Source organism: Anser brachyrhynchus (assembly GCF_964034855.1).
Source record: "Anser brachyrhynchus genome assembly, chromosome: 3".
Taxonomy (NCBI): Eukaryota; Metazoa; Chordata; class Aves; order Anseriformes; family Anatidae; genus Anser; species Anser brachyrhynchus.
Window position 1 is genome coordinate 8,284,308 of NC_137696.1, and position 12,609 is coordinate 8,296,916.

Below are 12,609 nucleotides of genomic sequence, written 5' to 3' on the forward strand. Positions count from 1 at the left end.
AGGATAAGGAAATTTTTGGTGTTTATAAATGTTTTAAAATGTTTTCTCAGCCAAAGCAGATAAAAAATATAGAGGGGACAGAAAGGTGAGGGCAAAGAGGTCTCTTTCTAAGGGAATAAACGGCTCTTTGATTTCCTTTTCTCTTGCAGTTCATTGCCATTAATTTAAAATTTCCCAGGCATTCTGCAGGCAGCAAAATGGGCCAAAATATTCTTTGCTGTCAAAAGTAAATCTGTGTATAGGTTTGCTTACGAGGCACACTTTCAAAGACATTTGGCAAATGGCAAATATACATGCCAATAGAGATCACAGCAATTTCTGCCTTATGCTGTTTAAACATGGAAAATAAGAAGAAACGAGAAGCCTTTTGATACAAGAGAAAGGAAAATTAAAATCGGGCTTAACAAGACGGATGTAGTTTTCCTCACCACCCCCCTGTTGCCTGTAATCTACTGCCACCACCTTATAACTGCTAACTTCTTAAAAGTATGTGCCCTCTCAACAACGAAAATCAGTCCTGCTGCAGACAAGCATACTGGAGGTTGCAGACTGGAGGAAATGATGCTCTTTCAGTTTGTTGCATGATGACAAAGGTTCCTGTCTTTTGAAATATTTCAGAAACTTTTTTGTAAACTCTTTCATACTGATTTGCCAACATTACCCTCTTATATTAAGCCTCAGAGTTAATTCATCTGCACCAGTATTAATTGTCTGGGATGCCCAAGTGCACACAGACACAACCACATTAAATTTGTACACCCTGAACAAGTGTGGCAGGAGGGCACAGGGCACACACACGCACAAGCCAACCGTTCGGAGATTCCAAAAATTCCTTTTGTCTAATTAGGGCAGAAAGAGAGTGGCGGAGACCTGGTCTGCACAGACGTGGTCTAGAACAGTGCCTCCAAAGCTACAGGCCTCCCCCTGCCCTACTGTCTTGGCCATGACCCATCAGCCCAATGAGAGGCTGCCTGACGTGGGATGTAGCAGAGGTCTGTAAAACGCAGCGCGGCCCGGAGGAAGCATCAAAGCAGGAAGGAAGCAGCTGCTCACTTCCTCTTTTTAAGAGGACTAGCAGGCATCAAGTGAAATTTGCAACCATTTGATCAAAAAACAAACAAAAAACAGAAAAAAAGATGGTTCATGCAGCATGTAAATAAGCTACAGAACCCCTCACTGCAGGACTTTGTGAATGCTAATACTTAAGTGGTTAAAAAAAGCAACTGGAGAAATTAATAGAAGAAAAAAACATTCCTGGCTACTAACTGAGCCCTTGAGTTTCCTCGACTAAGTGAGAACTGACCTCATTTCTTCAAGTTTCCCAAAGCACAGATTTCTTGAGGCTGGAAGGGTGCTTTGGGCATGGTCCATGGTATGCTTGCTCCATACTGACTTCTTTCCTTCGGCATGTACTACAGGTGACCTTTGGAAACAGGACACTGAGGTAAGACAGAACTGTGGTTTAACCCAGTAAAGCTGTTCCTGTAAATACTTTTACATTTCTGGGTACTCTTAGGTCACAGAATCACAGAATCAGAGAACCATTTGGGTTGGAAAAGCCCTTCAAGATCATCAAGTCCAACTGACAATCTGACGTATCAAGTTCTACCACTAACCCGTGTCCCTTGGTGCTACACATAAGACATTTTTTCTTCAAATCTGGAAGAAAACGACCAACCCAAAGAATGCAGTATTACGAAGCCAGTTTTGCCTGTTTGGACTTCTCCTGGCTGGCCAGGACTTTAATCTTTCCCTGAGAGCAAGCCAAATGTTGCACATCAGTGCAACACCGCCACAGAGCCTCTGCCCTGGCAATGAGATGGAAGAGGAGAAATCAGCTCTGCTTCCTTCCTTGCTGTCCAAGCACCACTGTATTCAGACCCTAAGGAGAGACTTCTGTGTAGCCAGGGGTACAAGTGAGCAATATTTCTTCCACTATAATCCCTTCTCAGGGTCTGTTGGTTTTTTTTTGTTGTTTTTTTCCTCTCCCTCAGCTCCTCAGAGTGCAAATGAAGGGGGCAGGAGGGCTTAAAGTTGATTTGTGTCATTCTGAACAAGGACACATTTGGGGAAGGTGGAGGAAAATTATGTTGTGCGATTTCTTTGCCGCATTGTCTCCCCCGTTGCCTGGTGATGATGGCACCCTCCGGGGCACTCAATATCAGCCCTTTCAGAAGGACTAAACTGACTCAAACACTGGAATAGGAATGAAAATAAAGGCAACCTTGCCTAAATCTGAAAATGGAAAACATAAAATTATATTAATTGGTTAATGTCATCAAAAACTAATTATCATAGCTATAATTTTCTGAGCCAGCCCTTTTTTTTTCCCCCTACTGATAAATAATAATTATCTATTGGCTACAATAATGCGATATTCACAAAAGCGCAATCCATTAAGATTTAATTGTAATGCCTACAAGTAAAAGTTTACGCATTCAGAGGACACCATTAGGAATTGCTCTGTTAGGACAAAACTCTTTAAGTATTTCCTCAAATGTTCGTGGTGAGGTAGCTTGCCAGTTGGTGAGATACCTGGTAGTACTGATATGTAGCTGGAACAGCCGAGGACACAAATGAGACAAGGTTTGTGAGCAGATTGCACTGCCAAGGAGAGCTGGAAAAACAAAAAACCCTGTGGGCACACGAGCCAAGGGTGCCCAAAGACTTTTCCCATGCAATTTGTCCCATGGACCGTGTGGTAAACAGAGCTGCACCAGGAGCAGAAAAGGGCTCAGATTCAGAACAAAACACACGGTATGACCTTTTGCTGAGAAAACAAATCCACCCTAGTGCCATAAACCAGCAGAGATCTGTTTTCCTCTCCGTGCCAGCTCATGTCTGCCGAGCAAGAGCTATGCCCACTGCCCCCGTACCTGCCGGCTGCATGTCAGGCAGCGGCGGTGCTCTTTGGGATGACGCTCTCTGCTTCCCGCTGCCACCTGTACCTCAGGCTGGGGAGCTGCCTTTCAGGCCTCTTGCAGTGGTGCAGGGCAGCTCCCAGGACTGCTGTCCGAATGCAGCTGATAAACTCTAGAGCCCTTTGCCAGGTGCATACCCAGAGCAGGGTGTTTAACTCTCAGGCATGATGCCTTACCTTCGGAAACACCCCAACGAGTAACGTTGGGGGTGCGTGCAGTTTTCCTGCCGAGTGAAACCAGCCATTGCCTAAGATAAACTGAAACTTTAGCTTCTTGCCATAATGCAAATGGGCCTTTAAAATATAAATAGCACTTGCAATTAGCTCAAACTTCAGCAGCCGGTGGTGACATAAAAGAAACACTTGGCGAGAGCAAATGCTGAGTCATATAAAACTGACAAAATAATATGGGCAGTTATCACCAAAATGCATTATTTATCACTGAAACCCATTGACGCCTGTGCTTACACAGGAACCCTCCTGTGATATTGAAGGCCAAAGTATCTTCTCTCCCTAACAACAGTGTTGTATCTTTGGCAACTCTAGCAGGAACTCAGAAAATCAATAGCACTTCATGAGCAAGGTCTCGGTCTTCTTCTTTTACGAGGATTCTGTCAATGCAAGTGGCCATTACTGTACTTTAAAGGCATGATATAAAATTGCTTCAACAAGATATAAGACACACGGTTTGAAAGAACCTGGTGAGAGTATTTTAGTCAAAGTTAAATAGTTTCATCACGTAATTACTTCTATTGGCACATCTCCAGCTGGATACACTCATGCAGGGTATGCGCTTCCTGTGATGGGGTGGGGAAATTGTAAGGGAGGTCTGTCGATTTGATTCAGGTTGATCTAAACAAGGTCAAACTGCTAAAATGGAGCCACAACCAAGCATCCAATACTATTGACAGTAACACAGTAACAACAAAGTTGCTGTCTTTTTTTTCTTATTCTTTTTTCTAGCTAAGTGGTCTGAAAGTAGTTTTAGTTTTATAGCTGAAAAATGTCATCCTGATTTGCAGACTGGTAATTCATTTTCTAAGGACTGTTTAGAATTTATTCAGGGGGAAAAGGAAGCCGCGCTGGTTCCTATAACCAATTCACATTATATGACAAAATTTAACTTTTGTATTTTATGGGATTTTATGAATTCCACTAAAACCATTAGCTGGTTGTCTCTGTGATTAAATTTAACCACTTATGCAATACTTTAAAGTGATGACAGTCTCGCCTGTATTTATGTTTTCTTTTGTTTGAAATGTATGTGTCTCAGAAAACCAGAACATTGCAGAGAAAGGCAGAAGACTTACATCAACTCTCTGTGAATGACAGAGCCCCTGTTAGTACCAAAAATCACCTAAAAATAGAAGGGTTAAAACACTTTCTGCATGGAAAGGGCCACCCAGAGCAAAGCAGAGCAGAGATTTAGCATTTTATATTCCTGAAAAGCCCTTTCGAGTCACCAGAGCCCTCTAGGCTGGGTTACAGTTCAGTCCAGGGACCCCTCCATCACACATTTTAGGTGAGCCAGACCTGCCTGGCCTTTTTAACCTGAAGCAGCCCTCAAAGCTATCTCAGCAGGCTTTGTGGCGTCAATTCACGTGGCTTCACTCTAGGCCCCAGAACATGTACAAGCTATCCGCAGTGTCAGGCTACAAAAAGGCTACTTTAGAGGGCTGAAATGCACCATTCCGTACTCTTCTATCTGAAAACCCTGGCAATAAGCTGTCATATGGCCTCAGAGGGTCAGATGGTATGCAATGTGGACGTGAACAGTCTGCAGGAAAACAAAAACAAAAACAACAAAAAAAAAAACACGACATGATCAGCATGGTCACTTTGCACCATTTGGCCTGGGAACCAGGGATCAGTCCTTGGCCCTGAGGTGTTCGGCGCCACAGAGTCAGGGGCACAAGGGGTGGAGAAAATAGCTCAACACCCTTGGGCTGCTCACTGCTCACCCTTTCACCATTCACAAACTTTACTAGTTGTTAACCACGGCTGCTCCTAGGTGCGCTGAAGTGATTGATACCTTGGATCTACAGAAGAAATCCACTACTTGTATACAGAAGATGCAGACATATGATGTAGAGATGAGTTTCCTGTATTAAGTTGCATTTATCGAGCTACTTTGATGATTGCACTTGTCCACTAATCTTGTGCAGTTGGCTCCTGTTCTGGCTTCACACAAATGAACTGCTTCAAACAGATTCTTGCTTTTTTTTCATTCCATAATTAGTTGGTCTGAGGTTTAAGACAAGAAATATTTAGACCTGGAACAATGACAGAGCTAAAAATGAATGCTGTATCACCCAGCCAAGCCAGACATAGGGTTTCTGACCTCCATAAACCCCCTCTCCCTCTATTTCCAGTGAGACACTCATATATATCTCTGTAAGCTATGTCAAGGTCTCCTGGAGATTTTTCTAATCCATTCATTGTAAGTTCTGTCTGAGGCCAGCCGGTACCTTTGGACTGAGGAGTCAAAGGTTCAGGAATATGATAAACAGTATGGTTAGCACATTTCAGAATCATTTTTCTACCTGAAATGTTCCCCCTTAAATGTTAACTGCTGAGGGATGATAGATGGAACAAATCATTGCACCTTCTGGAGGCTGTGCTTTGCCATACTTCGCACCAGCAAGCCTCCTGCAGCGCACGACAGGCCCTGCACCGCAGCTGGCCAGCAGCACCAGGCACGCTTACAGCTGGCTGAACCTTGCACGCCCAGACTCCATGCTACACATCTTACCATGAATTGCTTGATTTGAGGATGTGTTCCTGGAGTCTACCTATTTCTAAAGTGGAAAATTGACTCGTCACCTTTTCTTAGATGGCCCAAATAATTATTTTTTATCTTTTTTCAGTGCTTACTGAAATGTTTTTGTTTTGATAGTTCCTGTTAATGTATGTCTCTAAAGGCTCTGGGTTTCTTCTCCCTGATTTCCGTAAGACTATCCTTTCTACGTAGAGGCATTTCAGTTGCTAATGTAGATCAAGACTACCAGCATGTGAGCTCTGTCTTCTTGTTGCACTCACAGTGATGAAGTGAGAAGAAAATGCTCACTAACATAACAAAAAGCAACAAAAAGAAGGTCCAGAATCAGTCCCTGCCCTGTGTAGAGCCCAGCTTTGTAGAGCACAGCTGCAATAACCGTGTGGAGCTGCCTCCTTCCTGAAGGACAGGCAGACAACCTGGCTGTCGGTGATGAAAGGATTCATGTGCTGCTCTACACCAGATCTGCACAAGGATCATCTGAGCAGCACCCTCTACAGTGGATGTGGCTCTTTAAAAAAAAAAGAATAAAAGTCCAGGTATTTATTCCACTTCCCATTCATTTCAGGGGCTATTAGCCTGTGCGCTTTTTCCCCCTGCACTTCACTTAACAACCCCTTAAACTTCTGAATCTTTGGGTGGGAATTTGAGACCATACCTGAACATCTAAGTGCTATTTTCCAGGCACTACAAGAGCATAACATGTTAAATATATATAACTAGCCATTAATGTCAAAAAATCAAGCTTTACCATACATTTTTGGCATTAATTTTATAAGTGCCATAAAACAGGCTTTTTACTAGGTAGGTTTGGTATATAATTTCTTCCACAAGAAGAACGGTTTCTGTATAGTTAACACATGTGGCAGGGTAAGGAAGCATAAAAACAACATCACTGTAAAATTCATACTAAATGATGGAAATAATAACTAGAATATGTGTAATTTGAGTAGTAGCCTGAAACAACAGGCAGAGAGTTGAACGGTGTAAAACCAGACAAACTGCAAAGGAAAGTGGTCAAACCCTGAGACCTGAGCGGAGAAGGAGGTGTACATTTATGTAACATTTTTTTTTGTCAAAAATACTCTTGCTGTGAAGAACAGAAGTACTTGAAGGAATTCACCTGACACTAATCTGGAGATTTTCTGGATGCTGAGCTCTAAGCTCCGCAGCATCCCCTGGAAAGGGGGTGAGTTAAGTTGTGGAGGTGTGAGCATGTGCGCAGGTAAGAGGGCTGCTTGCAGAGGGAGGCAATGTACATCTGTGCATCTTACAGTGGGACCAAGCCCTGTAATTTTCAAAGTAGAACAGCACAATGTTATTTAGCACAGGTGTCTCTGTAATTGTGGTACTGAGAGAAATCAGTGCTCAATGGCCCACAACTTCACCCTTCCACCGGTGTAATGTGACAAGTAGTCTGCAATACAGGAAAAAGAAAAGGAGGAATTGGTACAATCCACAGGGCAAAAAGCATTTTTAGCTACACACTGACTCTCCTGTGTGACAAATATTTATTCAAGTGGTGCAGTTTCTGCTCAAAACCAAGTTTCCTCAATCAGGAAAACATAATAAATTTAACACCTCTATGATTTCATACTCATGTAGCAGGAGCCATCTTAAAATGTTCCTGTTTCTTTCAGAAGTAATTCTGTTCCCTACATAAAAAGGTATATGTCAAACCAATATAATCTTTCAGGCTTTTTCATTCTGACTACTGTAGTTTTAGAAACAATGAAATTTCTTTCTGAGGACAAATGACATGAATAAGTCAAACAATAATTTTAAGACGCAGTGTGAACATCAGCAGTAGGAGGCAAGCCCAATGTATTCCAATTCTAGCCTGGCACAAACATATCTGAAAAAAAAGACTACAGACTGTGGGAGAGTAAAAAGCTTTACTTTCAAGGGAAGTTATACTTCTGCCGTAAATCTACAGTTAGGGATCTCACAAAAAGTTGAAAATTTGTTTACCCTTCCCCTGTAGGCTTTTCTTCTTCCTTTCTACTACTTACACAGCTACTTGAGAAAGTCAAAATAAAATATTTAAAAGGATTAAAAATGAGTAAACATGCTCTTTAGGAGATCAGCCATTACACATACATGTTAATGAATTCTGATTGATTAACCGATGCCACAAAAACATAAATATGAAGTAGGAAACAATCAAGTCCGATGTCCACCCAAATTCATTACTACACCATCATCTGGTGTCCAAGTATTGGCTGAAACCCAGCAGTACTTGGGGCTGCATTATGCAGGGTGAGGGACACGATCCTTGTCCTCTGCTCCACAGCGGTGAGACACAGCTGGGTGCTGTGCCCAGTTCTGGGCTCCCCAGTACAAGACAGGTGTGGACATACTGTTAGGAGTCCCGTGAAGGGCCACCAAGGAAAACAAAGATCTAGTGCAGCTTTCATACACGGAGAGGCTGAGTGAGCTGTGACTGTTCAGCCTGGAGAAGAGAAGGCTCGGGGGAATCTTATCAGTGTGCATAAATACCCGACAGGAGGGAGTAAAGAAGATGTAACCAGACTCCTGTGAAAGGATGTCCAGTGGCAGGGCAAGAGACAGAGGTCACAAACTAAAATACAAGGAATTCTGCGTAAACGTAAGAAAAAGTCTGTTTACTGTAGGGATGATACTATGATAGAATCATAGAATCATAGAATATCCCAAGTTGGAAGGGACCCACACGGATCATCGAGTCCAACTCTTATTGGATGCTGGACCAGGTTGACCAGAGAGGTTGTGGAGTCTCCATCCTTGGAGATACACAAAACCCAGCTAGACAGGGCCCGGACCAACCTGCTCTAGCTGGCCCAGCTCTGAGCAGGAGGTTGAACCAGGCTATCTCCAGAGGTGCCTTCCCACCTCAATTTGGTGATTTTGTGAAAATTCTGACTGTACCACACACGCAATTATCTAAATTCTTATTCTTTTTCAAGCCTGATTATGCTAGCAGGAGGACCCTGGAGGAAAACCTGCAACCATAAACCTGCCTGCTGTCAACACCTTCCTAAGCCCCAGGCATGTGTGGAGAGGAAGCCCGGCACACACGGCTCTGCAGCCCTACAACAGCCTCAGAATGCTGCTGAGACTTAAACAGGATTCTCCCAGCTGTCCAGGTTTCACCAGTCACTTCAATTTCCAAAATACTGCAGGATCAGAAGTATCCAAACACGGCTTAAAGTCATTTGTAACCCTTTCCTCTTTGGCAGAAAGCATTGTGATGCATTTCTTAAAAGTACAGCATAGATTATCATCCAAAATACTGTTCACTCAAGTGCAGTGCTGTGTGAATATCAGGGTTTTAGAGGAGGCTATCCTGAAAATGTCTGTCATTTAGACCCATTCAGGCTTGGCCTCCATCTTATGCCTTATGGCAAACAGTTTTCAATGCTCATCACCCAGAGAAACTATGCTTTGCATACAATAACCAAAACACATCTGTCCAGCTGCAGCACGCCTTGGAAATTCGTGGAGGGCATTTCATCGCTGAGGCAACTATGTGCCAGTCTTCTTCACCTGTCCACGTGAAGGAATTAGACCTGTACCTTAAACAGCGCTTTGGGAGCTGCCCTTGAACGAGCTATGGAACGATGGGGCAGAAACCCACAGTGGCCTCCCTGCAGCGAGAGCCCCAGGCGAGGAGGAGCCCAGAGGTCTCACTAAGGATTTGGGGTCATCACTGCCTGGTTGTTCTGCAAGGGGGATTGGCAGAAACCTCAAAACAGTCACCTAAAAGCTAAAAACCACATCTTATAAATTTAGAAACAGTTAAAAATTCAAAACCTAATGACAGTGTTAAGCTTTAATATTGCTTCTGGTTCTAAACTATAGTTGTTAAGACTATGTACAAATATTACTGCCCTTAAACCCACGTCAAATATGTGGTTAGAAATACAATCAAATTGCCGTCTTCATAAAGTGTGCCTTCAGCTAGAAAAACACTCAAAGAAGAGACTATAAATACCAGCGGGGAGCATCCTCTGGGTTTAAAGACAAGAGGAGACACACATACACATGCATACAAACACCTTTAATGCCAAACACACAAAAAGAAATGCTAAAAAAACTCAGTAGCTTTTAAACTTACAGAAAATGAGAAGGAAAACCAAAAAAGTGAATCAGCTGAGTTTGAAAACATGCAGTATTTTACAATATAAGCAAACACGCAGTTTATTGGGCTTTAAAACAGCACAGTCTTCTAGAAGGTTTTTATTGTCTCTTTTTTCCTAAAATAAAGAAGGTAACATACTTGCTCTGTATGTTCTCATCCTCTCAGATTTCTGAATAATTGTTCTCAAACAGCAATTGGACCCTGCTATGCAGATCAATTAAGAAACAACACTATCATTATAAAACCCCACACAGAAGAGCAACGTGGGGTTTTGCAGCAAGTATATAATTGGGCTAGCCTCACAGATGCATAAAAGGCAACCATAGGGAAGCTGACCATGCCTTTCCTGTTAAAGAAGACAACAAAATTATCCCAAGTTCTCTTAAAATTAACAACTAAACATTCAGTTTAAAATATCAAATGAGAGCTAATAAGTTACTTTTTCAAAACCGATAATTCAGAATTTTTCAATAAGTTTCCTATTAGCATTCCCCCATCCCCCTAAATGCCATTATTTTTTCCCAGCTGTATAAATAGTCTTAGAGAGTATGGCCTGAATGAATGCACCGTTCAGAAAACAACATAATTACAGCCATTTCCAGCAAACTGGGTGCCAAAAAAGTTACAAATTAATTGAAGGTTAGCACTGAAAATTAAATCCTAGTCAGCTTGAAGTCATTTTTTAGGCTAGTTTATATAAAATTAAATAGGAAGTTTAGTCTTCCAGTGTTCCATCAGCTTAGTGGAGAGATTTCTAAGCTTCAGCTGAACAAGTGGTTTGTACTGTTCTGTCATGTGTAAAACTACGTTGCTCCCCATGGGCATTTCTTGTTCTCAGTCTGCTTCCCAGGTCCTCCAAATGGAGAGACTACATGAACTTCTGGGTTCTTCCCAGCCCTCCTGGCCATGGGCTCTCTCCAGAAGAGACAAAAAGCAATTCAGGTTGACCCCAGTCATCATGAAGTCAATCCACACCTGAAATCTCCCAACCTCCCACCTCTCTTTCCCTTCCACTTTGTTTCTCTGTAAGCCCCTTTATATGTATCAGAAATGCATTAGCTGAAAATCAGAAAGAAAAAAAAAATACTTCTAGTGTAGAAAAAACAAGGAAGCAGAAATCACAACTTTTGGATAAACACGGTTTTAGGTATTTCAGAAATTTCCACAGAGTCCAAACACAAAAAACTAGCATGAAGAAAAGATACAATATGCCACCATCAAGAGGCTCAATTAAAATGACCACAGTTAAGTCAAAGAGCCTAAGAATAACAACAATCTTCAGCAAACCTCTCACATCCACCCAACTTGGAGGCAGCTATGGAGCTCTTAGCCTACTCATTTCTTTGATCATCTCTTTTTGGAAGTTCAGTATCTGGAGATGAAGAATCAGGTGGATTTTCATGCTGTAGGCATACATCAATGATGGGCAGACATTTTAAATTTTAAATCAATTCCCAGAGTTATCCAGAAACATGTTCTTACTTTACATGAAATCCCAAAAGCTATTTCTATCTTTGCTTGAAAGCACTGCCCACATGTCTTGGTTTTGTACACTATCCATGTTAAGCAAAACATTCAAGCAAGATCTCAGCAATTAAACTTGCATTTCAGTGTTTTGCCTGAAAGGGATACAAACACTCCCATGTTGAGAGGTAAAAGCTAGGAGGCTTTCCAACATATAAAAATTAAGCTTTTGGTCCAAGGAGGTGATCCCCTGTTTAGCTCCCTTCTTGTCTCCTGGATCAAAGTACCTCCCTGAGGAGACATCTTCTAGTAGTTAGATTTTCCAGTCCCTTTGGGAATCCGCTAAGCTCTCCTCATCCTAAATGAATTTCAACTTTCATCTCCCAGCTCCCAGGAAACTGCTCAAACCATCATGCTGAGAAGGGACAACCACTACCTTTCCCCCTATTCAGCAACTAGGCAACAAAAAAGGAAAAGAAAAAAGAAAGGAAAAAAAAAACATAGGAAAGATAGGAAGGAAGGAAAGATAGGAAGGAAGGAAGGAAGGAAGGAAGGAAGGAAGGAAGGAAGGAAGGAAGGAAGGAAGGAAGGAAGGAAGGAAGGAAGGAAGGAAGGGAGGAAGGAAAGAAGGAAGTTGGTTTAGGAAAAAAAAAAAAAAACAACAGAAAGATGGTTAGAGTGTTTAAGGCATTCCCATGAGAAGGCCAGGGCCTGGGTGTCTACTTAATGGGTTTTTACTCTTCTCTATCAATTGTTTAATATTAGAAGGGTAACAGCAGAGAATCCCCCACCCTGCTCCCACCTCAGTGCCCAAACTACAGCACAGCACAGTCACGTCCTACTTTAATGCCCAGCTGGCACTGCTAAAATTACCAACAGAACATTACCACAATAAAAATCTTGTCATCAAAACTGACAAAGAGGGGAAAAACATTATATTGGCTCCTGGGTGAGTGAATATTACTCCAATATTCAATTGAAATATTTTTGTTGAGTGTAATTAGTCTTTTAGGCATTTTAAAAATAATTGGGGAAGTTGTAGGTCAAAAGGCTGTTGCACAGAAAGCCTGAATTTTGAAAACATTGCTGGCAAGTATTTTCTGACATTCTCTGCCTCTTCAATCTCTGTTTTTGTTGTTCTTTTTTTATCCATGAAGGGTATATAAAGGGCATCTAAAACTTTAGTCAATAGATCCATTATTATGATTGGCTGAAAACCATAAAATGCATCCATCAAGCCATTGTGTTGCATCTTGTGTTAAATTATGGTGATAAATAGTCCTTTTTTCATGACGTCACCTACTAATCTATTCAGAAATCCATTCACCG

At 41.9% G+C, this 12,609-nt stretch overlaps 1 protein-coding gene across 1 annotated transcript in view; it reads right to left on the minus strand.

Moving 5' to 3' along the window:
* The window catches only part of LOC308193336 (uncharacterized protein), a 440,865-nt gene that overhangs the window by 183,984 nt on the left and 244,272 nt on the right, over positions 1 to 12,609 (minus strand). The window contains exon 13 of the mRNA XM_080587926.1: positions 1,304 to 1,423. The gene's annotated coding sequence lies outside the window, so the exon portion shown is untranslated. The remainder of the gene's footprint in view (positions 1 to 1,303; positions 1,424 to 12,609) is intronic.